Below are 26,348 nucleotides of genomic sequence, written 5' to 3' on the forward strand. Positions count from 1 at the left end.
TCCTAAATGATCATTAAATTTTTTTAATTCTAGGCTTCTAAGACACATCTAAATACTCAGAATGGATTGTTTACCCAGTACATAGTTAAATTCACATTAAAACATTCTCAAATATCAAAAAAGTGTTTTATTTTAACAACAATTAATAATTCATCTAATGTCTAACTTTAAGGGGTCTGATGGGAAGCATGGTGGAAGATTCTTATTGAGGTTTTGGAAGAAGACAAAAACATGACATGAATCATAGTTAGGAATCTATATGAATAGCCACATTACCAAACAACATACAGAGCTAAAACATTAAACATTTGCTATGTTCCTGTCAAACACCGCAGTCCCCTTTAGGGAAAAAGGCATAAACAAATGTGTCCCTCTGAGCTTACTTTTTCCAGATGGGTGGAACTTGAAGGATGCTCTGAGCCAGCAGAATGGTCACTCTTGTGCACCTTCAGGGGGAAACATATGGCTTTTAGTAGAATCTAACAGAGTCACTGATCCTGTTCCTGGACTTGATATGATTTCCTTCCTTTCTTTCCCCCTTTCTTCTACTGTCCTTCCTTCCCTTTTAGTATAAACATGCTTTTCTATTAAAGTAATGCATGTTTGAAATTTTAAAGAAGCCCCATTGTTTTGTGAACAGAACTGTCAAAATGAAGGAGCATTTTGAAGCAGGCATCCTGTTTCTTATTTTCTCAGTTCTGAGTATGAATTTAGTAGCGTAACATATTGGTTGGGTACATGTTTCAGAGCCAAACAGCCCTTGTCAAACTGACAAGATCTCTTATTAGCTGTATACCACTTTAGGAGTAGTATTTAGCCATCCTGTGCTTCCACACCAGTAATTAAGGATGAAAATTGTACTGCCATCATATGGTCTGAGAACCAAAAAAAAGATGGTACCTAAGAGCACATAACATAGGGACAACCACCTGGTGAATACTTAATAAATGTAAGCTAATAATTATTCTTATAAAGAAAGAAAACACCAACTATATGACATTCTGGAAAAGTCAAAACTATAGCAATGGTAAAAAGATCAATGGTTTCCAGGGGTTTGAGGCAGGGAGGGTGTTAGGTGAGGTTTGAACACATTAAGCACCTTTTTAAGATGGTATAACTATCTGTATGATACTATAATGGCAGATATATGATAGCACACATTTGTCAAAATGCATATAACTTTATAACATAAAGAGTGAACCTTACTGTATGCAAATTTTAAAAAAACCTATTTGGAGGTCAGGGTATTCCTGGATGGAATGCAGAATGTGATAAAACTAATTATATCATGAATGTATGAAATAAATATAACTATTACAAATGTATGAAGCAAACTCACTGTAGGGGCTGGGGGGAAAAGAAGACCTAAGTAACTCTGGAAATGAATGAAGTCTAAAAGACTCTAGGCAAAATAAACTGTTACATAAGCACTGTGTGTTGGTAAAGCTGATTCTCATGAGGATATCAGTAATTTTGACACTGCTATACATATATACTGGAATTGAACAATTAAGTAATTACATGCTGGATGTTGGGAGCCAGGTTTCTCACTGTAGTTGTGGGAGATTACAGATAAGAAAGAGGAGGAGGCCAGAATGAGCCATGTGGTAATAGATTAGCGTTGGAGACATCAGTATGAACTCATGTTTAGATTGGTATAGATACAGATGATTACATATAGAAATAATTATAGAAATATGTATATACGTGGGTTAGTATATACATATATAACCCCTTGCTCTGTCAGTAGAGAGGGCCTAGAAATAATGACACCCCAGCAGCAACAAGCACACCTAACATCCAGATCTTGTTTTCTAATACCATATTCCAATTTTAAAAAATCAGGGCTTCTAGGAGAAAGGCTGATTCTAGGACTGAGATACAAAATATATAAGATGACCCTAGAGCATCTTGTATTGCCAGAAAGTAAAAGAAAATGCTTTTAATAAATAATGGAGTATGCAAAGGGACATAGCAGACAACTGAAAAAGTCCCCAATTGTCAGGTTGGAAAATTTTATCAACAAAATAAGTGGCACTGGCTTATAATCCAAAACAAAAAATAAATCTATGAGTCCATACTGATATGGATAAATAATTGAAAAAATAAATAAATATCAGACAATAAATAAGGGAGAATAGACAAATCTCCCACACAGAAAAATTCCAAATAATTAGTGTCAATACTCTGCCCTCAAGGAGGTGAAGCAGAAATTCCCACACGCTGGATGTGAGCTGTTCATAGTGACTTCCTTCCAAAAAGTACAGTATAGAAAAGGGGGAAAAAGAGCAACTTTATAGAAAAGAAACCTGGTACACTAACTCAGCCAATTGATCAAGGTAAATATGGACAGTAATAAGTCATGTTGATAGTACATACCCTTGACATGATGTGATGAAAATGGCACTTTACCTTTTTAGTCTCCTTCCCAAAAACCCACAACCCTGGTCTAATCATAGAGAGAAAACATCAGGTAACTCCCAAATGAGGAGCATTTTACAAAATACTTGACCAGTACTTTTCAAAACTGTCAAAAGTCACCAAAAACAGGGTAAGTTTGATAAACTATCACAGCCAAGAGGAGCCTAAGGACACATGAGGACTAAATATAATGTGATATCCTAGAGGGGATCCCCAAAGAAGAAAAGGACATTAGGTGAAAACTAAGGAAATTAGAATAAATTATAGACTACAGTTAAAATAACATACCAATATTGATTCAAAATTGCAACAAATATCCCATACAAACATACACATATAAGATGTTAATAATAGGGAAAATATGTAGAGGATATATGGAAACTTTGTAGTGACTTAATCTGTTTTAAAATTTAGAATTTGTTTTAAAAAAGAAAAAAAAATTAAAGACAATTATATTTAACCTAAAAACAAAAACATTAACCAGCATTACTAAGTATTATGTTTTTTAATTCGGTAGACAATTAGTACAAGAGATACCTAGCAACTACTAGGACTCATAAACTTGAATGTTTTAATCATTACTCCAACTAATCCTGATCTAATTCTTATACTTGATTCAATTCACGTTGAATCTCTTCTCAAAGTGAGACCCTCCTCAAAGTTCATCTGTTATGTTCAGAACCTTTACCACCCACTTTAATTTGCCTGCAAGGAAATCTTACAGATGTCAGTGGCTTTTATACTCAACCTGCAGGTCCTAACACTCTACTCCATTTTTCAGCACTCCTTGATTTATAGCTCAAAGGACAATTTGCCCTTTTTAATCCAGTGAAAAACTATTTAAAAAGTAAGAGGTCAGTCACAAATTACATTAACTTACTAGTAACACAAATCCACACATGATGATTTTTCCCAATGTAAATTAGGTTTCACATCACTTATGTCTCCTGTGTTTAGTTCTTGGCCTTCTGAAGTCAGACTTTACATATTTAGTTTTTTTCTCAAGTAATTCCTCATCTAACAAACTTCACCATCCACAGTAGACTTTATGTGGTACTATTTTCTTTTAAAAATGTGAAAGTGCAGGGCTTCCCTAGTGGCGCAGTGGTTGAGAGTCCGCCTGCCGATGCAGGGGACACGGGTTCGTGTCCTGGTCCGGGAAGATCCCACATGCCGCGGAGCGGCTGGGCCCGTGAGCCATGGCCGCTGAGCCTGCGCGTCCGGAGCCTGTGCTCCGCAATGGGAGAGGCCACAACAGTGAGAGGCCCGCGTACCGCAAAAAAAAAAAAAAAAAAAAAGTGAAAGTGCAAAAAAAAACAGTAACTTAATAGTTTTCTATATACTCCCAGGAAGTTGTTCCTTCCCTCCCTACTGTAACACAGAAATGTACCTCTCTGAATTGAAGCTTTTTGTGATGCCTATGCTTTGGGAGGTCTTGAAAGTGACTATGAACAGAAAGATGAAAAGAAACAGTAGAGACAGGAAGTTGAGCTCCGCCATCATAGTTTTTGAAGGAGCTGTTTGCATATGGTTATTCATCCCATTTCTCTCTCCTCTGTACACTCTAGATTATACCCCATAATCTCCCTATCAGTGTTCTCAGGTCTTGCACATGTAGAATCTGATGAGTATAAGATAAGCATAACTTAGAATTTTATGATTCTTCACAAGGTCCTAAAACACCTAGAGACAATGCACCTTGACTTAGATGGGGCAGATAGAAATGCAGATGAAAAGAGAGAGACTGAGAAGTTCCACCACTTCTCAAGTGCTCAAAACCAGCTCATCTATTCCCAAGCCCAGTGGACCTTCCCCCTCACACGCTGTGTACATACCACTTGGAGCCAACTTTAACCTACATTTGGAGGATATTCTACTCAGTGTGAGTATCCCCTTTCTTCCTTCTTGGTAAAGTATAAAGTGATGTGGTAAGTTGGTGATCAGCTCAGTGCTCCTACCTTTTTCACTGGAAAGAAAAAGACTTCCTCTGGTGACTGGTAAAGGGAACCAGCCTTGTGTACAGATTGAAACTCTAACTTGAAAATTCCTCCCAACCATAGAAAATATTTGCAAACAAAGCAACTGGCAAAGGATTAATCTCCAAAATTTACAAGCAGCTCATGCAGCTCAATATCAAACAAACAAAAAACCCAATCCAAAAATGGGCAGAAGATCTAAATAGACTTTTCTCGAAGGAAGATATACAGATTGCCAACAAACACATAAAAGGATGCTCAACATCACTAATCATTAGAGAAATGCAAATCAAAACTAAAATGAGGTATCACCTCACATGGGTCAGAATGGCCATCATCAAAAAATCTACAAACAGGGCTTCCATGGGGGCGCAGTGGTTGAGGGTCCGCCTGCTGATGCAGGGGACATGGGTTCGTACCCCGGTCCGGGAGGATCCCATGTGCCATGGAGTGGCTGGGCCCGTGAGCCATGGCCACTGAGCCTGTGCATCTGGAGCCTGTGCTCCACAATGGGAGAGGCCACAACAGTGAGAGGCCCGTGTACCGCAAAAAAAAAAAAAATCTACAAACAATAAATACTGGAGAGGGTGTGTAGAAAAGGGAACCCTCTTACACTGTGGGTGGGAATGTAAATTGATGCAGCCACTATGGAGAATAGTATGGAGGTGCCTTAAAAAACTAAAAATAGAACTACCATACGACCCAGCAATCCCACTACTGGGCATATACCCTAAGAAAACCATAATTCAAAAAGAGTCATGTACCAATATGTTCATTGCAGCTCTATTTACAATAGCCAGGATATGGAAGCAACCTAAGTATCCATCAACAGATGAATGGATAAAGAAGATGTGGCACATATATACAATGGAATATTACTCAGCCATAAAAAGAAATGAAATTGAGTTATTTGGAGTGAGGTGGATGGACCTAGATTCTGTCATACAAAGTGAAGTAAGTCAGAAAGAGAAAAACAAATACCGTATGCTAACACATATATATGGAATCTAGAAAAAAAATGGTTCTGAAGAACCTAGGGGCAGGACAGGAATAAAGACACAGACATAGAGAATAGACTTGAGGACATGGGGAGGGGAAGGGTAAGCTGGGACGAAGTGAGAGAGTAGCACTGACATATATACAGTACCAAATGTAAAATAGATAGCTAGTGGGAAGCAGCTGCATAGCACAGGGAGATCAGCTCGGTGCTTTGTGACCACCTAGAGGGGTGGGATAGGGAGGGTGGGAGGGAGATGCAAGAGGGAGTGGATATGGGTATATATGTATACATATAGCTGATTCACTTTTTTATACAGCAGAAACTAACACAATATTGCAAAACAATTATACTTCAGTAAAGATGTTAAAAAAAAAAATTCCTCCCAAGCAAAATTCCAGCCTGCCCAAATTTCTACACAGTGTTGCTTCTGAGTGAAATGGAAAAAGCAAGTGGAGCCAATTTATATACCCTATACTTCTTTAACATATTTAGTAATTCACAAGCCTTAGAAAGCCTTATGCAGCTGAAAGCTTGGTGTCTATGGTTGAGTTGTGTGTGTGAGTGTTGGGTTGATTTGCTTTTTTATGCATCTCAAAGTCAGTTACAAAAGGAAGATAAGTTATTTTGTGAAACTCAAACTGTTTCAACCATAGTACTTGTGACAACTGCTACTGCATGTTTTATCAAATGACATGTGGACTGGGCTTCCCTGGGGGCGCAGTGGTTGAGAGTCCGCCTGCCGATGCAGGGGACAAGGGTTCGTGCCCCGGTCAGGGAGGATCCCACATGCCACGGAGCGGCTGGGCCCGTGAGCCATGGCTGCTGAGCCTGCGCATCCGGAGCCTGGGCTCCACAACCGGAGAGGCCATAGTGAGAGGCCCGTGTATCGAAAAAAAAAAAAAAAAAAGACATGTGGACTTAAATTGAGATAACACATTTTTAAACTACTGGGACTCTTTGAAATTAAATGTACAGGCAAGGTTATACACATTGGAGATGCTAGATCCCCACAGAACCAAGAGATAACATGGTATAGAAGACAAAATAGCTATTTGCACCTTGCCTCACCTCCAATTCTGGGCTGGCTTAATTCTATAACCAATCCTGATTGCATCTGGTCAAAAGTATCTTGTTCTGTTCCACAGAAGTCCTGTGAATCTGACTTGTCCCTGGCCATCTTCATTCTGTAGTACCCAAGGGAGGTCAGATATTTTAGTCACACCTCAAAACGTGCCTGCCCCACAGCAAAGCAAGCAATCCATTTAACACCTTAACTTTCCCAACCAGACCTAACCTAAAATTAACCCTTCCATACAAAGTGACCCAAATCTGGTGTCTGAATACAGGCCTTTTAAAAGACTTGTTCAAGGGAAGGCATAAGACTAACTACTCCGGTGTACTCACAATCCTTCTTTCTTCTGCTACCACCCCCCTGCCCAGATTCCACTTCTGTGATGATTCTGGATTAGCCTACTGAGCGCAGGATTCAAAAATAGAGGCTCAGGTTCTCATAAAAATGTTCTACAACTTTAGGTCAAAATCACATTATTAATTGTGGTATTTTGCTCAGTTCCCAGCCCAGGTAATTTTATTCAGTTCACCAAAGTATGCCTTTGCAGTTTCAATTGAACTCCTTCTTTCCTCATTATTAAATAGAATAGCCAAAAAACTATAGGTCTGCTAGCTTTCACCCTACAAAGAGATATATTTTTCGGTAGGTGAAGTGATGCCCTATTTATTCCCTTTCCCTGCCACAGATTTGCGTCTTGTACTAATCGCTTTGACTCTCCAGGACCTGCTAAATTGTCAGTGCCTTTCAGTCTAATCCCTTTAAACTTTAAAAATTATTATTTTTCTGGCATATTGTTTTTTATGTCATGCTATTTTTCAGCGAAGTGGTATTAGGAATGAACAAGTGATTATAGAAATGAGCCTCTCCAAAAAGAGGAAACATAAAAAATAAAGGTGACATTGAGAAGTAGAATCTCTCTTTTTTTTTAAGCCCCAAGCTAAAGCACACTGCTCATCCCACTGTGAAGGAATGCTAAGTAAAACTCAGTTTCCTTTTTTTTTTTTTTTTAAGATTATATCATGTGTACTAAGTTTATAGAAAAACAGCCTCTGCTTTTATAGAGCGTGAGAGTCCTTGCTTTATCACAGGAAGAAATCTGTAGACTGTCAGGTTCTAAAAAGCTGTGGGTTCATTCATTGGCCAGAAGGCAGCATGATGACAATGGGCCAGGGGTGTCAGGCTCTGAGGAGTAGTACGAGTAAACAACACTTCCTAACATCTAGTAATGAATAAGGTTCTACTTAGTCTTTCCCCAAAAATAACCCCTTGTCACTTTTCCCATTCACCTAATATTCCCCTATATAAATCCTAGTTATTGTAATTTTACTTGTTATAAATATGCTCAGGAGAAGACCTGGTTTTAGAGAATGAATCATCTCTCTACTCATTGGTGTCTTTATAAAATTTTAGACTAGTAGAAATCCAGTAAACTAATAAATGACAGAGTCAGATCTACTACAAATGGCTGTTGCTGAAGAGAAGCAAGGGCATTACCTTGACATTTAGTGATAGAACTTTAGCAAATGGCAGTTCTTAGAAGAGAGTTTAAGTGGGAGTGAAGTTTGAAGGTCTCTATAAGAAGGGGAAATTTTCCAAACATCATATGTATAATTGTTCTTGCATTAACCAAAAATTTAAGGTATGTAGACTTGAGCTCACAAAAATAAGTAAATAATAGATGTTCTCTTAGTCAACAGTTAACAAATGTTTATTGAGTACCTACTACATGCCAGGAAATTTCTAGGCACTGAGGATGCAATGGAAACAAGGCAATGTCCCTTTTCTCAATACAAGCTCTTACATTCAGAAGAAGAAAGAAAGAGGGTAAACATGTAAATAGACAAGATCATTTCAGGAGATAGTAAGTGTTATGAAGAAGATAAAATAAAGTATAACTGGGAGTTACTGATGAGATGGCATTTGAATTGAGACCTGTTGAAGTCATGCATATCTGACCATGTCTTTATAAACGTGGTTCTGAGATTGGCTTTCCCAATTTGAAATGGGTGTTTCAGAATAAGGGCCTTACCTCCATATCTCTCTCCACGTATCATTTTTTTGTTTTTTCCTATCTTTTTTCCTCTGTCTCCCAATCTAACCTTCCTCTCTTTCTACCTTTATGCCTACAGGTCACTCTCCTTTTTCTTCTCTCTCCCCTTCCCCTTTTCCCTTATATCTTCCATTTTGCTTTCTTCCTACCTCTTCCCCTCAAGCTCATTGCTTCCTCTCTGCAATGTTTTCCTTAGCTTCTTAAAAAACGTGTCTGCTTGGCCCACTGGGGCCACCTGAATTTCTGTTCTAACACTTTCCTTCTTACTTTCCTTACCGTAAAGCAAAACTCTTTGTATTTCTTGAGGAATTTAACAAATATAGCCTTACATGTGCTTCTCTAAAGTAGTTATGTCCTTCTTAACTTACTTTAGCCTTTGAGTTCTCTCTCTGTGCCCCTTACAAGGAAAAAAAAATTGAGATATGCAGTGTTATACCAGGTCAATAATACATAAATATTTGAAAATTTTTGAGTGTTTTGATTCTTCTGAATACATGTAAATTTTAAAACACAGTGCTATATTTTATATTTGGAGGAAGTATGTGCTCCAATTTTATGCTTTTAACTGCAATCTCATCGATGTGCTTCAATGATTTTCTCTACAATAAAAGTATGCAATTATCTATACTTATTATGAAAGTCATCTTAATAGAACTTTTATTAAAACGGGGAAGGCTTAATGTACCATAATAAGACACACTGAAAATATTTATTTTCAGCTACAGCCTCATAAAAAATGTATGTTTCCTTAGAAAGGAACTCTGTACAGAATTATTTTGTGTTAATTCTACTAAAATGGAAGTATCTTTTACAAATTAATACATAGATAAAGTAACACATTCTGGTAGGTAATTTCTAATTTTTGTTGTAATTTTCTTGAACGAAACTATAAGTTTGAAACTATTTACAAAGTCAAGTAATGACTTAAATAAGACTGGGTAAAAATAAGAAAGAACAATGACATAAACATTTAAACAATGTTGAACAGGACTCACTGTAAAGATATTTCACCCCAGTACATTCTCATTTCAGAAATATGGTAAATACAGGGACTTCCCTTGTGGTCCAGTGGTTAGGGCTTGGCCCTTTCACTGCCAGGGCCCAGGTTATATCCTTGGTCAGGGAACTAAGATCCTGCAAGCAGTGCAGCAAGGCCAAAAAATAAAAGAAAATAAAATAGAAAATTTTAAAAATTAAAAGAAAAGAAATGTGGTAAATACTGCATGTTTATCTGGTAAAATATACAGTAATAAGACATATCCTCAAACTGATGAAACTCCTATATGTTTAGAAGATTCTACCACTGCAGACAGTATTCCCCGGCCAATAACCCTTCCTTGGCATGCTCACACAGTGTCCCATCTAGCTGCCAGCTTTGGCCTAAGGAGGTTATAGTTTGGCCTCACAGCTTAAACAGGAATTTGTTTTTTTCTCAAAAGGGAGTACACCTTTATCTTCTGAATTTAAGGATAGGCAGGCTCATCTTCCAGAAAGCAAAATATTTCAAAGAGGAAACTCTAGGTGTAAAGGGACCACAGTGAAACAAGAGCACCAGTAGAGTCTGAGGGCTGTGGCAGAAATCTGGGGCATTGGCTACTGGGTATTCGTTTCACTCTACACCAGGACTTCAAGGGGTAATTCTAGGACAGACAGATGTGTTAAACAAAAGAGATTTTCATCATGTTCTCAAGTGAAAAACCTACTAAGTCCTTTCCACTTCACTCTTCTGACGTAATTGCTCTGTGCCTTCATTTCCGCAGTCTGAAAGTGGGAACTGGATAAATCTCATAGTGTTGTTGTGGGGATTGAATTAGTTAATTCAGTTGAAACACTTAGAATCATCCCTAAAGCATATTTATCATTCAGTTAATGACAGCTATTGTCCTTGCTGCCACTGCTGCTGTTGTTATGGTAGTTAGTAGTACCAAGTGCAGAGATGGTACTAATTATGTGGTTGTGGGACTTAAAAGAATCTGTAAATCTGAAACATATACGTAACCTAGATGCTAGAAACATCCATGTTTACCATCTTTTTCTAAGATCCTGGTCAGATATATTTCATCATTAAACTCATCTTTCTAATTACCTAGAAAGAAAGTTTTATAAGTCTAGTTTTATTTAATATATTTTAGGCAACTATGCTTGAAAATGCTTTAAGGAATAGAGAAAACAAATTTAAATTACGCTCCTAGTTTTCAGGGAAACAACCAACATAAGAGACCATTATCATCTGTGGGAGAGTTATTCGGGAACTATGGGATTTACCATATAGAACAGATAAGGAGGACTTTGCCTATCTTGGTAAGTTGTTTGCAAAATGGCTGATTTAATATCCTTCTCTGCACCACAGGGAGTTTCCTCCTATGATGAATCTGGATCTGGCTATGTGACTTGCTTTGGCCGATAGAATAATAGCAAATGTGGTGCAAGCAACAGAGTGAAAGGTGCTTGTATTAGTCAAGGTTCCCAAGAAAAAAAGAACAAATAACACTCCCTAACACCATACACAAAAATAAACGCAAAATAGATTAAAGACCTAAATGTAAGGCCAGACACTACGAAACTCTTAGAGGAAAACACAGGCAGAACACTCTATGACATAAATCACAGCAAGATCCTTTTTGACCCACCTCCAAGAGAAAAGGAAATAAAAACAAAAATAAACAAATGGGACCTAATGAAACTCAAATGCTTTTGCACAGCAAAGGAAACCATAAACAAGACGAAAAGACAACCTCAGAATGGAGAAAATATTTGCAAATGAAGCAGCTGACAAAGGGTTAATCTCCAAAATTTACAAGCATCTCATGCAGCTCAATATCAAAAAAACAAACAATCCAATCCAAAAATGGGCAGAAGACCTAAATACACATTTCTCCAAAGAAGATATACAGATTGCCAAGAAACACATGAAAGAATGCTCAACATCATTAATCATTAGAGAAATGCAAATCAAAACTACAATGAGATACCTCACACCGGTCAGAATGGCCATCACCAAAAAATCTACAAACAATAAATACTGGAGAGGGTGTGGAGAAAAGGGAACCCTCTTGCACTCTTGGTGGGAATGTAAATTGATACAGCCACTATGGAGAACTGTATGGAGGTGCCTTAAAAAATGAAAAATAGAACTACTATATGACCCAGCAATCCCACTACTGGTCATATACCCTGAGAAAACCATAATTCAAAAAGAGTCATGTACTACAATGTTCACTGCAGCTGTATTTACAATAGCCAGGACACGGGAGCAACCTAAGTGTCCATCAACAGATGAATGGATAAAGAAGATGTGGTACATATATACAATGGAATATTACTCAGCTGTAAAAAGAAACGAAATTGAGTTATTGTAGTGAGGTGGATGGACCTGGAGTCTGTCATACAGAGTGAAGTAAGTCAGAAAGAGAAAACAAATACTGAATGCTAACACATATATATGGAATCTAAAAAAAACGGTCATGAAGAACCTAGAGGCAAGATGGGAATAAATACACAGACCTACTAGAGAATGGACTTGAGGATATGGGGAGGGGGAAGGGTAAGCTGGGACAAAGTGAGAGAATGGCATGGACATATATACACTACCAAATGTAAAATAGACAGCTAGTGGGAAGCAGCCGCATAGCATAGGGAGAACAGCTCGGTGCTTTGTGACCACCTAGAGGGGTGGGATAGGGAAGGTGGGAGGGAGGGAGATGCAAGAGGGAAGTGATATGGGGATATATGTATATGTATAGCTGATTCACTTTGTTATAAGGCAGAAACTAACACACAAATGTAAAGCAATTATACTCCAATAAAGATATTTTAAAAATTACAATTACTTTAATATATAAATTGACCAGGTTTCTGGAAATTGCAAGAGAATTTTTAAAATAATAAATAAATAAATAAGCTTTAAAAGTTCATTGAAGAATATCAATAAACTCCAGTATACTAAGAAAGCATAGAAATTAAGAGAAACAAACAAATAAAGAAAAAGAGTGAAAACGAAATCTACGAAACTTGTGACAATGGAAGAAATCAGTCTAATATATAATATGTGTACCTGTATATCAGTCCTAAAAAAGGAAGTGACTTTGGTAAAGATCTAGTTGAACTTTACCTCAAATTAGAGAATCAAAGCAAAACTTTGGAAGGTTATCAGTAAACATCTGACACTGATGTAAATGCAATTGTAAATTCAGTTAAAATTTTCAATATTGAAGGTAACATTATTTGATTTTTGTTGATAATATAATAAATACAAATTTTGGAAGAAAAAAAGAAACAATAGATTTTTATATTATATAAAATATTAATATATTATTATGCTAAAATACATTATATTATATTAATGCATATAGGTTTATAATTTAATATATTAAATATAGTATAATGATAACATTTATAATACAATAATATATTATTTGTATATATAAAACCTATTGGTTCTGTTTCTTTGGTGAACACTAATACAAGCATCTTTCATTCCTCTGATTGCGTCACATTTCTCTCTCACTCTCTCTCTCTATAAATATATATATATAGAGAGAGATAGAGAGAGGGAAAGAGAGATTTATTTATTCTAAGGAATTGGCTCAGGTGATTATGGAGGCTGAGACATTTCATGATCTGCCACATGAAAACTAGATACCCAGAAGTGCTGGTGGTGCAAGTTCCAGTCCAAGTACAGAAGACTGATGTCCTAGCTTGAAACCAGTCAGGCAAAGAGAGCAAATTCTCTCTTACTCACCCCACCTTTTTTTCTAGTCAGGCCTCCAAGGAATTGGATGAGGCCCATCCACATTGGGGAGGGTAATCTTCTTTATTCAGGCTAACAATTCAAAGGTCAGTCTCATCTCAAACACCTTCACAGACATACCCAGAATAATGTTTAACTAAATATGTGGGCACCCGTGGCCCCATCAAGTGGACACATAAAGCTAGCCATCAGTGTTCATCAGCGGGCTTCCCCTCTTTTGCTGCTGGACTCTTCCTCCATCATGTAAACAAGTTCAGGTGAACCGGCCGGAGGCTGAGGAACCACATTGCAGAGAGAGACTGCATGTCCACCTGTCTCAGCTGAGGTCCCAAATGCATGAATGAATTCCACCCCCACCAGCCAGACCACACAGGCCCACAGAAATGTGAGAAACAATAATTGTTTGAGGTTTAAACCATTAGGTTTTGAAGCAGCTTTTTATATAACAAAAGCAAACCGATTTGCTAACTGAACACAATTTTAAAAGCTGATGTCACAGTTAAAACCAAGACCATATTCTAATCTGTGCTTAATAAATTTCAGTCTAAGACAGAAAATTCTACTCTGTACCTGTTGCTTGGATACAGGGCATGTGAAATATGTAAAACTCTTTTGGTTTTTTGTTATTGGCATCAAAGGATTTATACAAATTTTTTAAATAACAGATCAAACTTTTAAAAATCATAGTTGAGCAGACACAAATGTAAAATGAATCCCAGGGTCAACTTACAAAAAATGGCAAGAAGCAAATTAAATTTTATGTGAGTATAAAAAAATACTGGAGATACCACTTCAGTTCTAAAATAATGACATAAACATTAACTTCAAGCACCTTCAATATCAAATAGTAAAAGTTTTTGTAACATAATTCACATTCCATAAAATTCAGTAAGGTGCACAATTCAGTAGATTCTAAAATATTTAGAGTTGTGCACAATTCAGTAGATTCTAAAATACTTAGAGTTGTGCACAAATACCAGAATATTTCATCACCCCAAAAAGAAACCCTGTACCTGTTAGTACGCAATGCCCTCTTCTTCCCCCCGCTAGTCCCTGGCAACCACTAATCTACTTTCTGTCTCTATAGATTTGCATATTTTGGACACTTTACATAAATGGAATCATACCATATGTGGCCTTTTATACTGGCTTCTTTCACTTAGCCTTGTGTTAAAGTTCATCCATGCTATAGCATTTATCAGTACTTAATTTCTTTTCATTGCCAAATAATATTATACCGGATGGATATACCGTATTTTGTTTATCCATTCATCAGTTTATGGGCATTCAGGTTGTTTTAATTTCTTACTACTATGAATAATACTGCTATAAACATTTGTGTACAACTTTTTGCATGAACATATGTTTTCAATTCTCTTAGATATACACCTAGGAGTGAAAATGCTGGGTCATATGTTAACAGTATGCTCAACATTTTGAAGAACTTCCAAACTGTTTTCCACAGTGGCTGCACTATTTTTCATTCCAGTCAGGAATGTATAAGGGTTCCTATTTCTCCCCATCGTTAACATTTGTTATTTTCCTTTCTATTTTTATTTTTTTATTATAACCATCCTAGTTGATGTGAAATGATTTTGGTTTTGATTTCCATTCTCCTGATAACTAATGATGTTGAACATCATTTACATGCTAATTTTCCAACTAAGAATCTTCATTAGAGAAATATCTGTTCAAATCATTTGCCCATATTTATTTAGGGTATTTTTCTTCTTATTTTTGAGTTGCAAGAATTCCTTATATATACTAGATACAATGTTCTTATCAGATATACGATGTGTGAATATTTTATTCCATACTGTGGGTCATTTTTTCATTTTCTTGATGTTCTTTGAAGCACAAAAATTTTTAATGTTGATAAAGTCCAATTTGTCTATTTTTCTTGTGTTGCTCATGCTTTTTGTGTTATATTTTTAAAACTACTGCTTAAACTAAGATCGTGAATATTTACTACTATGTTTTCTTCTAAGAGTTCTATCACTTCAGATCTTACTTATAGGTTTTATCAATTTTGAGTTAATATTTGTATTGATAGATAGAGTGAGGCAGGGTCCAACCTTATTCTTTTGTATATGAATATGCAGATGTCCCAGCATCATATGTTGAAAACACTATTCTTTCCCCCATTGAACTGTCTTGGCACGGTTGTCAAAAGTCAATTGACCATAGATGGGTGGGTTTACCTCTAGACTCTCAGGTTAAAATGTTATGTGATCTATGTGTCTATCCTCATGCAAGTAACACACTGCCTTGATTACTGTAGCTTTGTAGTAAATTTTGAAATCAGGAAGTGAGAGTCTTCCAACACTGTTTTACTTTTTCAAGATTGTTTTGGCTTTTCTGGGTCCCTCACATTGCCTTGTGAATTTTAGGATTCGCTTGTGCCTTACTGCAGAAAGGGGAGTTGGAATTTTGATAGGGATTGCATTAAGTTTGTAGATCACTCTGGGGAGTACTGCGACCTTAACAAGAGTAAGTCTTCCCACCATGAGCACGGTATGTCTTTTTATTTATTAGGTCTTCTTTAATTTCTTTCAACAATGTTTTGTGGTTTTCAGTGTACAAGTCCTGTGCTTCTTTGGATAAATTTATTCATAAGTATTTTATTCTTCCTGATGGAATAGTAAATAGAATTGTTTTCTTAATTTCATTTTGAGATTTTTTTTATTGCTAGTGTACAAAAATACAATTAAATTGTGTACAGTCATCTTGTGCAACTTCACTAAACTCTTTTTTTGCTCTAATACTCTGTGTGTTTGTGTGTGTGTACACTTAGTGTTTTATGTGATACATATTATCATATATATATGATATTGTCATCTGCAAACAGAGATACTTTTACTTCTTTCTTTCCAATCAGGATGCCTTTTGTTTCTTTTTCCTGCTTAGCTGCCCTGGCTCATACCTCCAATACAATGCTGAATAGAAGGGGTGAGAGTGTACATCCTTGTCTTGTTCTTTATCTTAGAGGGAAAGCATTCAGTCTTTCACCTTAACTATGATATTAGCTGTAGGATTTTGCAGATGCCCTTAATTAGCTTGAAGAAGTTCCCTTCAATTCCTAGTTTGTTGAACGTTTGAGGCTGAAATAGTGTAGGATTGTGTCAGATGTTTGTTTTGTCAAATGTTTGTCTTGAATTTTTGTCTATTGAGATAATTTTTTCTTTACTCTCTTAATATGGCATATTACATTGATTTTCATATGTTGAAACAACCTTGCATTCTTGGGATAAATCTCACATGGCCATGGTGTTCACTTTTTATATGTTTTGGATTAATTTGCAGGTATTTTGTTGAAGATGATGGTATATTTCTTCATAAAGGATATTGGTCTGTAGTTTCCTTTTCTGTGATGTTTTATCTGGTTTTGGTATCAGTGTAATACTGGCCTCATAGAATGGGTTGGGAAGTGTTCTCTCCTCTTCTTTTTTTTTTGGAGAGTGGGAGCTATGTGAATAATTGGTATAAATAATTTTTTAAATGTTCGGTAGAATTCACCAGTTTGCTTAGTGATATTCCTAAGCTAATTCTGTAAAGTCTCTGTTCTTTGTCATGTGTGGCCACTGAAATCTTCTTCAGTTAGCTTAAGAATCAGCTAATGATAAGTAATTTTTTTGTAATTCCTGAAACCAATAAATCTCCCATTCTTTACTGAGGAGCTTGTACGCATGTTAAAGTAATCTCCAACACTCAGCTTACAACTCTGCCTTAGCTCCCACTTCCTGCTTGGCTGCTTCAAGGTCAGCCAGAGGTGAGAGCTAAGGGCCTTCTCAGGTTCTTTCTGAGAATGCACACAGCACTACACATGTGCATGAACTTTTAGATTCCCAGGAGCACGTCCAAACTTACCAAAGCCCCTATGGACACCTCATTGCTCAGCCTTTTCTTTTCAAGCTGTTTTGGTTAATCTGTTATCTGTGCCAACTGTTAACTATCACTTTAGGCATTATGGTTTTGAAACATTTGCCTGCAAATGTTTTTCATAAATGCCCCTTGGGGAGAGGCTTTTAGTACTGGTCAACCTTGAGTCAGATCAAATAAAGACAAGCTTTTCCAGTTGAAAAACCATCTAACAGACCAAATAATATCAATTCTTTGCAAATGCAGCTTTGAAAGGGCCCCAGCTCTGTTCTGCTTCCTCAAGTACTGGGAATACAGGCTCTTCTTTTTCAAGGCCACTGCTGAGTTGGGGAGTGGGAGTTTGGAGTTGCTATCCTTACCAATATTGGGTAGATTTTCTTGAATAAATACTTCCTGGCTTGCTTCCTTTAATTAATTTCCAGAGTTCTGGGGGAAAAAAATGATCCTATTTTGCCAGTCTGTTGATGTTGTTGTTGTTGCTTTTACGAAAGGATACATTTTTGGATGCCAGTTTCACTACACATCACCATTAATAGTAAATTAACCTTATCAAAATTGAACTAATATGATACAGTCAGTTCACCAGTATTGACCAGTAATCTTATGACAACTCAATCTTGCATACTAACAGAGGGGAAAATATACTATAATTAATTAATTAATTAATTAATTACAATAAATAAAAATATGCTAGTGCAAATCAGGTATTTCAACCATGAAACATGGCTGCAGGTAGTGACACAGAAATATCTTCTGCAAATATGAAGAACAATTAAGTATAAGCATACTTGTATAAGAGAAACACTATTCAATGGCAGCTCCAGGATCTAAAAGAATAAGTCAGAATTTTTTAAATTAGGACTAGAAATTATAAGATGTATCTAAGAAATTAAGAGTAAATTCTACTCATAGAGTTAACTCATCAAAATGAAAGCAAAGCCTCTTTATTAGACACAGCCTGCATAAGAATATTAAACTCACTTTGTACTTAAACTCTCACCAAGGATGATTGATGATAGAAGAAAAAACTAAGAAGAAACATATTTTTGTGACCATACTTTTATTTGCTGACACTACAGAAAGCCAAATCTCTACTACACAAAGAATGAGTTCATAATGGAAAAACACCGAAGCATCTAAATTTGACTGTGTACCGTACTAAGTCAAAAACAAACTCAGAAAATGCTCTATGTGAAAACAAAGTTGATTTGCTGTTGATCGTATTGGTAATTTTGCATTTTCTTTCAGCTAGAGGTTTATTTTTAAATTCAATCTCCCCTGACTGAAATGAGGTTTTTTAAAATTGTGTATTTCATATTTGTCCTCACAGCAGTCAATGAGGTAGGTGAGATAAACAGAACTATTCTGGGAGACACAGAATTCTAAATTAAATGATAAAGTATGCCTTAAAATGACATGCAGTGCTTTGTGACCACCTAGAGGGGTGGGATAGGGAGGGTGGGAGGGAGACACAAGAGGGAGGAGATATGGGGATATATGTATATGTAGAGCTGATTCACTTTGTTATAAAGCAGAAACTAACACACCATTGTAAAGCAATTATACTCCAATAAAGATGTTTTAGAAAAAAATGAAATGGACTAAGTGCTCTTTCAGTTGGATCATTCAGTATTTAAAAGGCCACTTTAATCTGATACCTTTTGGGGCACAGACAACAAAAACACTTAGTTAATGATTGTACATGATTATAAGGGGCAATTTAGAAGTGTATACAGAGCCAAACCCTACCTACAAAGTCATCACAAACCCCTAGGTTAACTAAGAGGACTGCCATTGTCCTTTAAATTACACCACATGGCTTTAAAAAGCTAACATCCTTCTAAGAGTTTGCCTGTCTCTCAGGATAGTGGATTACTCCCTAATCTCACTTATCTGACTTCCCATTGCAATTACAGTCACTTCTACAATGTGAATAATTTATCATCCACTATTAGTTTTATGTGCTTTAACATTGTCTTTCTATGTAGATAATATGCTCCAGGAGTTCTTAAATTTCTCTATCACCCTCTCCTCTCCTATCCTCCCTTCTTTTATTCATGGGGTCTCCTTATTCCATTCCATCCCATTCTCTCCTGGGCAACAAGTGCCTCAGTGCTCCCCTCTACTAGAGCAATTCATTCAAACAGTTTTGAAACCCTAAAATCTTGCCTAATTAATTGAAAGAAACATTTCAACTTTACAGTGGTTCTGTCCTGTCTAAATATAATTTTGAGACTTCCTTCTATTTTACTCCTCATTTTCAAAAACTCATTGTCCAGTCTTATGTCTGTAGAGGGTTACCTATTTTACTGTCCCCATTCCTCATTATCTAGTCACTGAAATATGGATTCTATCTCAACTATGCCCCTGAAACAATTTACACTTTACAGACTTTATCTTACTGGAAATTGCTGTAGCATTTGAAATTGACCACTCTCGCCTTACTAAACACTCTTTCTTTGGCTTCCATAATACTGAACCCTCTTTTCTCAGCCTCCTCCTTGGACCCACTTCATATGCTCAAACGCTTGTTTTGCTCACAGATCTCCTAGATGCTCCCCTCTTTTCACTGTATATACTCTTCATGTGTGATTTCATCTTTCCCTTGGCAACAATTTCTAATGAAATGAATGATTCTTTAGCCAGGAATTTTCTCTAGGGCTTTATGTCTCCATATCCAACTGCCTTCTGAATATCTCCATTTGTATGTCTGACAGGATCCAAAATGTAATCCATACAAAATTGAACTCATTTTTAGTCCCATAATTTCTGCTTCTCCTCTCAGATTCTGTAGCCTAGTGAATACTGCCACTGAATAGCAGATGCACTTGGATTCCTCCCCAAAATCTATCCTTGCCCTCTTCCTCCTTCCTAATAAAACTGAAATTTGTTCAGATTTTCGCCCTCCTCCATGAGACCCCTGAGCTCTAGCCCTGGGGTGTCCTAGTTCGTGGAAAATACTTTAAATCAATAATGGTAGAATGATTTCCCTTGCCTGTAAGTGGGTTTGCATGAGCATGTGATAAAATTCTGGTCAGTGACACATGAGCTGATGTCTCCTGAGGTGTTTCTGGGGAAGGTTTCTCACTCTTAATAAAAGACACAGGAAGAAACTTCCCCCTTTGCTGCCCTTGAATATTGTTGGCCTTGGATTGGTACCTGAAACTGTCTCAGTCATCTTGTGTTTCCAGCAAGAATTTGCCTGACAACAAACATGATACAATAGAAGATAGAATCAAAAGAATGGTAAAGAAGCAGAACTAGAGTCCCATTCCTCAGGCTGCTCTTCTCTTGAATGATGGTTCAAATCAGTGGTTCTCAGACTTAGCCTGCAAAGACTTCTAAAATAAATATTGCTCAATTCCACCTCCAGAAATAGATAAAGAATATGTGGTACATATACACAATGGAATATTACTCAGTCATAAAAAGGAACAAAATTGTGCCATTTGCAGAGACGTGCATGGACATAGAGACAATCATACAGAGTAAAGGAAGTCAGAAAGAGAGAAACAAATATTGTATAATATCGCTTATATGTGGAATCTAGAAAAATGGTACAGATGAACTTATTTGCAAAGCAGAAATACAGACACAGATGTAGAGAACACACATATGGATACTAAGGGGGGAAGGGAGTGGGTGGGATGAATTGGGAGATGGGATTGACATGTATACACTACTATGTATAAAATAGATAACTAATGAGAACCTACTGTATGCACAGAGAACTCTACTCAGTGCTCTGTGGTGACCTAAATGGGAAGGAAATCCAAAAAAGAGGGGATATACACATATGCATAGTTGATTCACTTTGCTGAAACTAACACAACACAACATTGTAAAGCAATTAGACTCCAATAAAAATTAATTTTAAAAAATTCCACCTCTAGAGATTTTGATTAAGTAGGTCTATAGTGGGACTCAAGAATCTGCATCTCTAACAAGTTCCCAGGTGATGCTAGTACGGCTTGTCAAAGGAAAGTACTTTGAGAACCACTGGTTTAAATCACTGACCCAAGTTTCCTACTATGTGCAGCCAAACGCATTTTAATGGATAAAGCTATGCACTCCATTGTCAAAACCAGAATCTTGTGTCTCACTCCAAACTCTCTTCTTTTCTCCACATGTACAATCTACCCTGAAATGTTATTCATTCTACCTTCTAAATAGTTCTCATATTTGTATGCTTTTTCCATAGAGAACATCATTTCTTAGTTTAAGCCACCACCATCTCTCCCTTGGATTACTGCAACACTCCAACTAGCCTTCTACTCCCACTCTCTCCCCTTTTAGCAAGCAGTTCACTGCCATCATGGGAAGATTTCAGAAATGCAAATTTTGTCATTTCTCATTTGCTTAAAACTTCACAGAGGCTCCCCAGGCCTTCTAGTACCTTGAACAGTAGTCCTCGGTCCCACATACTGCAGACTCATTCCTGGTTGCTCTGCATCTTACACTTGCCTACAACAGCTTTAGCTTTCCAGAATGTCTCTACCTCAGAATGTCTTGAGTTCACTGTGCTCCTGGCTCCTCTGTGCCTTTCATATACTCTTCTGTTATTCCACCCTAGCCCTTCTCCTTTACTTGCATGGAACTTATTTATCTCAAATTAAAGGTTCTGTTTAGATATTTCTTCCTCAAAGGATTCTTCCCTGATCTCCCAAGTGTGGGTTTGAGACACTTCCTTCGAGCTCTCACAACACTCTTTTCTTCCCTTCCAACGGCATGTCTTTTATTGCCTCGTAATGACCTCTCTCCTCATCTGTACACTTGGGGGGATCAAGGGCCATGTCGACCTCATCCGCCTTATGAATCCCTCACATAATGCTTACGACCACATTGTCATTATCCTCCTCATCATCTTCATCATCATCTTCATCATCTCATCTTCCTCCTCCTCATCTAACAGACACTAAACTAAAGGTCTTACATATTTAATGTTCTAACTACCGTATCTTGCCCATAAGGAAAATTAGGTTCAAAGAGATTAGATAATTCACCCCAGGGGGCAGTTAGCAACGGAAGGGCAGGATTTGAACCCAAAGCGAGTCTAACCCTAGAGCTCACTCTCCATTCCTTCTTCTGCTAACAGTACAATGACCCCTGATTTTCCTCCAGGAAACCACCCCCTCTCCACCAGTTCCCCACCTTCCCTTGCCTGAGATTCCACTTCTTCTATTACCAGCCATCCCTCCCAACACTGGCAGCACACCTGTGCCACACATCCAGTGGCCTGAGGGAAGAGGCTTAATTGCAGTTTGCCAGAGGGGTGCAAAGCCTGTCATTGGTCCCATTCCCAGTTCACCCAGGTATCTCTTCACCACTCTCTGGGGAATGACTGCCCAGTGATCCTTTTCACTACACAGGTAAGACTGGGCGTATATTGGAGAGAAAGTGCTATCCTTTCAAGAATTTATATAGTATGCCCCAATCCAAATTCTGAAAACACTAGGTTCTAAGAGGAAAAATAAGTGTGAATGGACTCTTTAGGTTTGATAAATTAATAAAGCTAATAGAACAAAAAGAAAAATTATTCTGAAATACAAAAATGAAAAATCCAACTGTTTATAAAGCCCATCTCCAGGCCTCTCCTGACACTTGCACACTCCTCTGTTGCTATTCTGTCTGCCTCTGTGGCATATGACAAATTCTGTGAACTCTTGAGCACAAGGACTGTTTTTCATCCCTGGATGCCCATCATCGACAACAGTTCCTGACATAATACTCGTGGTCAAAAAAAATGTGAAATCAGTTGTGCATATAACCCAATGTTTCCATCAAAGTCTCTTCCCTCTCAGCAAGATAGCTGAAAAAGAAATTTGGTTGAATAATTTTGAATTTGAGCTTTAAATTTGTCTGACCAGAGGCGAGTGTTAGTATCTGAGAATTAAAATGGAAAGTTAAGTTGTCCTCTCTTCTGTCATCTCCAATCCTCTGAGGCAGAGAAATTTACATAACTGTCACCCTGCACATATTCCATCCAAATTTCACTTTGCTGCCACGCATGGCCCCTCTGACCCTGGAGTAGCACTCTCTTATGCCTTAATCAACTTCCTTCACTCTGGGGCAGCCTATATACAGCCTCTCATTTTCTACACAGGCAGGCATCTTGATACCATTCAGTATTCTCTAGTGACAAGGCCACGCATGATAGAGCAGAGGGAAGGGCAAGATGAAGGACATACCCCGGGGCCCTCCTGCCATCACTCCTCTCTTGCCTTAGCCAGGCAGTGGCTGCCCTGGAGAAACAGTGCACAGATGCCTGGCAGCCTACTGGAGCAATCTATTCTTGACACTGAAGAATTTTTTTTTTCTAGTCAGCACTGTGATACTGTAATGAGTAGACTCAGAGCCTCAAAATTAAAGCTTCCTGTTAAAAGAACATCCTGAAGATTGTTTGACCTATATCACCGAAATTCGTTTTAATGCGTGGTGACTCAATGTTTGTTCATTGCAAACATAAACAGGGCTGGTTTTTAAGGGTGTGCCTGGTTAAACATATGGTAGACACCCTCTTTATTAAGACTAACACCTGGTTAGAAGCTGCAGTTTATTTTGTGGAGAGTGTTTAGTTTTCACACAGAATAGAAATTGAGAAAGAGGTAGTTAAATGAAATTGACAGATGTCAGATCATGAGTGTCCTTCTATATCCTTCATTTTTACTATAAAGGACACTATTAGGACACTTGGCAAAACTTTGAATGGGGTCTGAAGATTAGAGGGAGGTGATGTATCATTGTTAATGTCTGATTTTGATGGTTGTATTACCATCATCTTGGGAACCTACCATATGCAAAGAACTGTGAGGTACAGAAAAAAAGGACAAGAATTGTCCCAGGTTAATTACAGTGTAACAGGAGAGATATCAGGTGCATGTAAAAGATGGGACCTCAGACACTCCTGAGAGAAATTTTGTATAGTTTTTTGAACCAGGGTTTCTCTATGGTCCATTAGAATCTTTCTTCAGATACTTTTACACCTTGATTCTGATATTTTGTCCTATTTTAAGGGACTTATAGAGTTTGGTTTGTTAGGTTGGGAAAGAAAATCTTATGTACAATTGTGTTTTAATGGTACATTCCACAAAGCTTAACAGTTCTTCCTTTATTTACCTTGTTTTTCTAGGAGAAATGTATGGAATTAAAACAGACTAAAGGACTAGGCTGTATAACACTATTTCAGGAACCTCAAACTTAAAGCCAAGGTACATGAGCTCCAATCCTCACTCTATTAATAAACTACTTGCTGTGCAAATTTGGGAAAATATTGACCTCATGAGGTTGTCCTGAGGAGCATATTAGATGATTTGTAAAAGTAAGTTGACAACCATTGTAAAGCAATTATACTCCAATAAAGATGTTTAAAAAAGAAAGTAGGTTGACAAAGTATAATATGCAGTATAAAAATAGTGTGTCGTATTTAAAGAAGTTACTAAAATAAGAAGATAAACACAAAGCCTGTGTGAAAAAGAACACATGAGACTGCTTTTTGCTAGAATTACCTGTTTTCTCTGCATACTTTCAAAGACCTTTGGAGTAGGGAAGACTTTCTGAATCTTAAGTGCTTGTCTGAGAAGTCTAAAGAGGTAGAAGTCCTCTTCTACTATGTGATATTTAGATTACATCTATAAGTCAATTTAACCCAATAGGTGCTAGATTGTATTTTTGGTTATTTGGCATAAAGGTGCAAATCAAAAATTGAAGTTCAAACTCTTCTCTCTGGATAATTTGATCAATTATTCCTTAGAACTATTTAGAAATAAGGCATGACATAACCAAAAGACCAACTGACTATGACTAACAGACTAACATCATCAGTGTGGGGAGCCTAATTGCATAATTTGGGCTCAAAGTGGATATGAGGAAGTGGACTCCATTTTCTTCTGTGCACAGAGCTTAGTCCATACCCCAGGCTTTCACAGCACTGAAGTCACTCACAAGAGAATAAGATTCTTACCCAAGTGTCTTTGTTCCTGCAGCATAGCATAACCACCTAAGCCTTACATCTAATCATTATTTCCTTTTATCTCATACAGTAACCCTTACATTTATTAGCAGAAAACCACTGGTATTATACCCTTTATTCTACATTGTTAGTTTTTTTACTGTGATGCTTATATTCTCAGTACTACTTATTGTACCATATTTTCACAAAATTAAAAAGGGTTAAAAACTTTTTTTTTTGGTCTAAATATCAAAGATCAGTTCATTCAGGTAGTATAGAGTGGATGAGTTTTCTAAAAGAAGATTTCTTTTCTTTCATATGTTCTTTGCAGGCTGGCCAAGAAAATGTATAAATACTCCACCAAGTCACATCTTGTTACGAGTCATTTGATTACTGGTAGCTGGCATGTAGAGCAATGAAAATGCAGTTTTAAAAAATTAAATGCTGAGCTGGTCGCACTCAGACACCAGGCAAATATAAATATGAATCCTGTGATTTTATCATAAGGAGACTACTTGTCTTATTTATTTCCCACTTCCAGCACAGTGTCTGATCATAGTAACCACTCAGTAAATATTTGTTTTACATGATCTGGTAAAATAGAAACAGCCAGAGAAAATAGCTAGATCAGAATATGGACTGTGGTAAGTTTTCTTCTTTGCTATGCTTTTCCTTTTTTTTCTCTAGAAGCCAAAGTGTTTTCTATACAGGTAATTCACACCAGCAATTCCCTTACAGCAAATTTCCAAGTAACTGTAAGTCTCCTTAAAAGGTTACATAGAGAAAGTCACTGTTCACAGTGGTTAGAAAGCATTCTAATGAGACAGACTGCAGCTTTTTGAAAAGGATATGAAGTAACCTGAGCCCTGCACAATAGGCTCTTACCCCAGACCACCCTGTATAGAGCTGCTTCTTACAACATGATTTGCAGGGGGAGCAATCATGAAGGAAGAATAAATTAAACATGCAACCATTTTTCAAAGTGAGTTATTTTATATTCTAATAGTTTTTATATGAGACACTTTCTAATTAATCTCAAACTCTTCAACATAAGCACTGAAACATAAACCCTTAAATTTCTTTTCTCTATGCAAAATGTAAAATTGAGGCTAAGAATCTATACTGATTGTGGGTCTGGTTCATCCAATGACACTGCAAATTCTTTAACTTTCTTCCCATCTCCTTACAAAGTATTATAAACCAAGAAGAATTTTCAACTTGAACATCATTGTATATTTAGGGGATGTGGTAG

General features: G+C 37.1%; 1 long non-coding RNA gene across 1 annotated transcript in view; it reads right to left on the bottom strand.

Moving 5' to 3' along the window:
* Positions 1-383: 383 nt before the first annotated feature.
* LOC308626413 overlaps positions 384-26,348 on the bottom strand; it is a 90,082-nt gene continuing 64,117 nt past the window's right edge. The window contains exon 5 of the long non-coding RNA XR_014017243.1: positions 384-446. This is a non-coding gene — a long non-coding RNA (uncharacterized lncRNA). The remainder of the gene's footprint in view (positions 447-26,348) is intronic.

The sequence above is a fragment of the Mesoplodon bidens genome, assembly GCF_964165515.1.
Source record: "Mesoplodon bidens genome assembly, chromosome: 12".
In the NCBI taxonomy this organism is placed as follows: Eukaryota; Metazoa; Chordata; class Mammalia; order Artiodactyla; family Ziphiidae; genus Mesoplodon; species Mesoplodon bidens.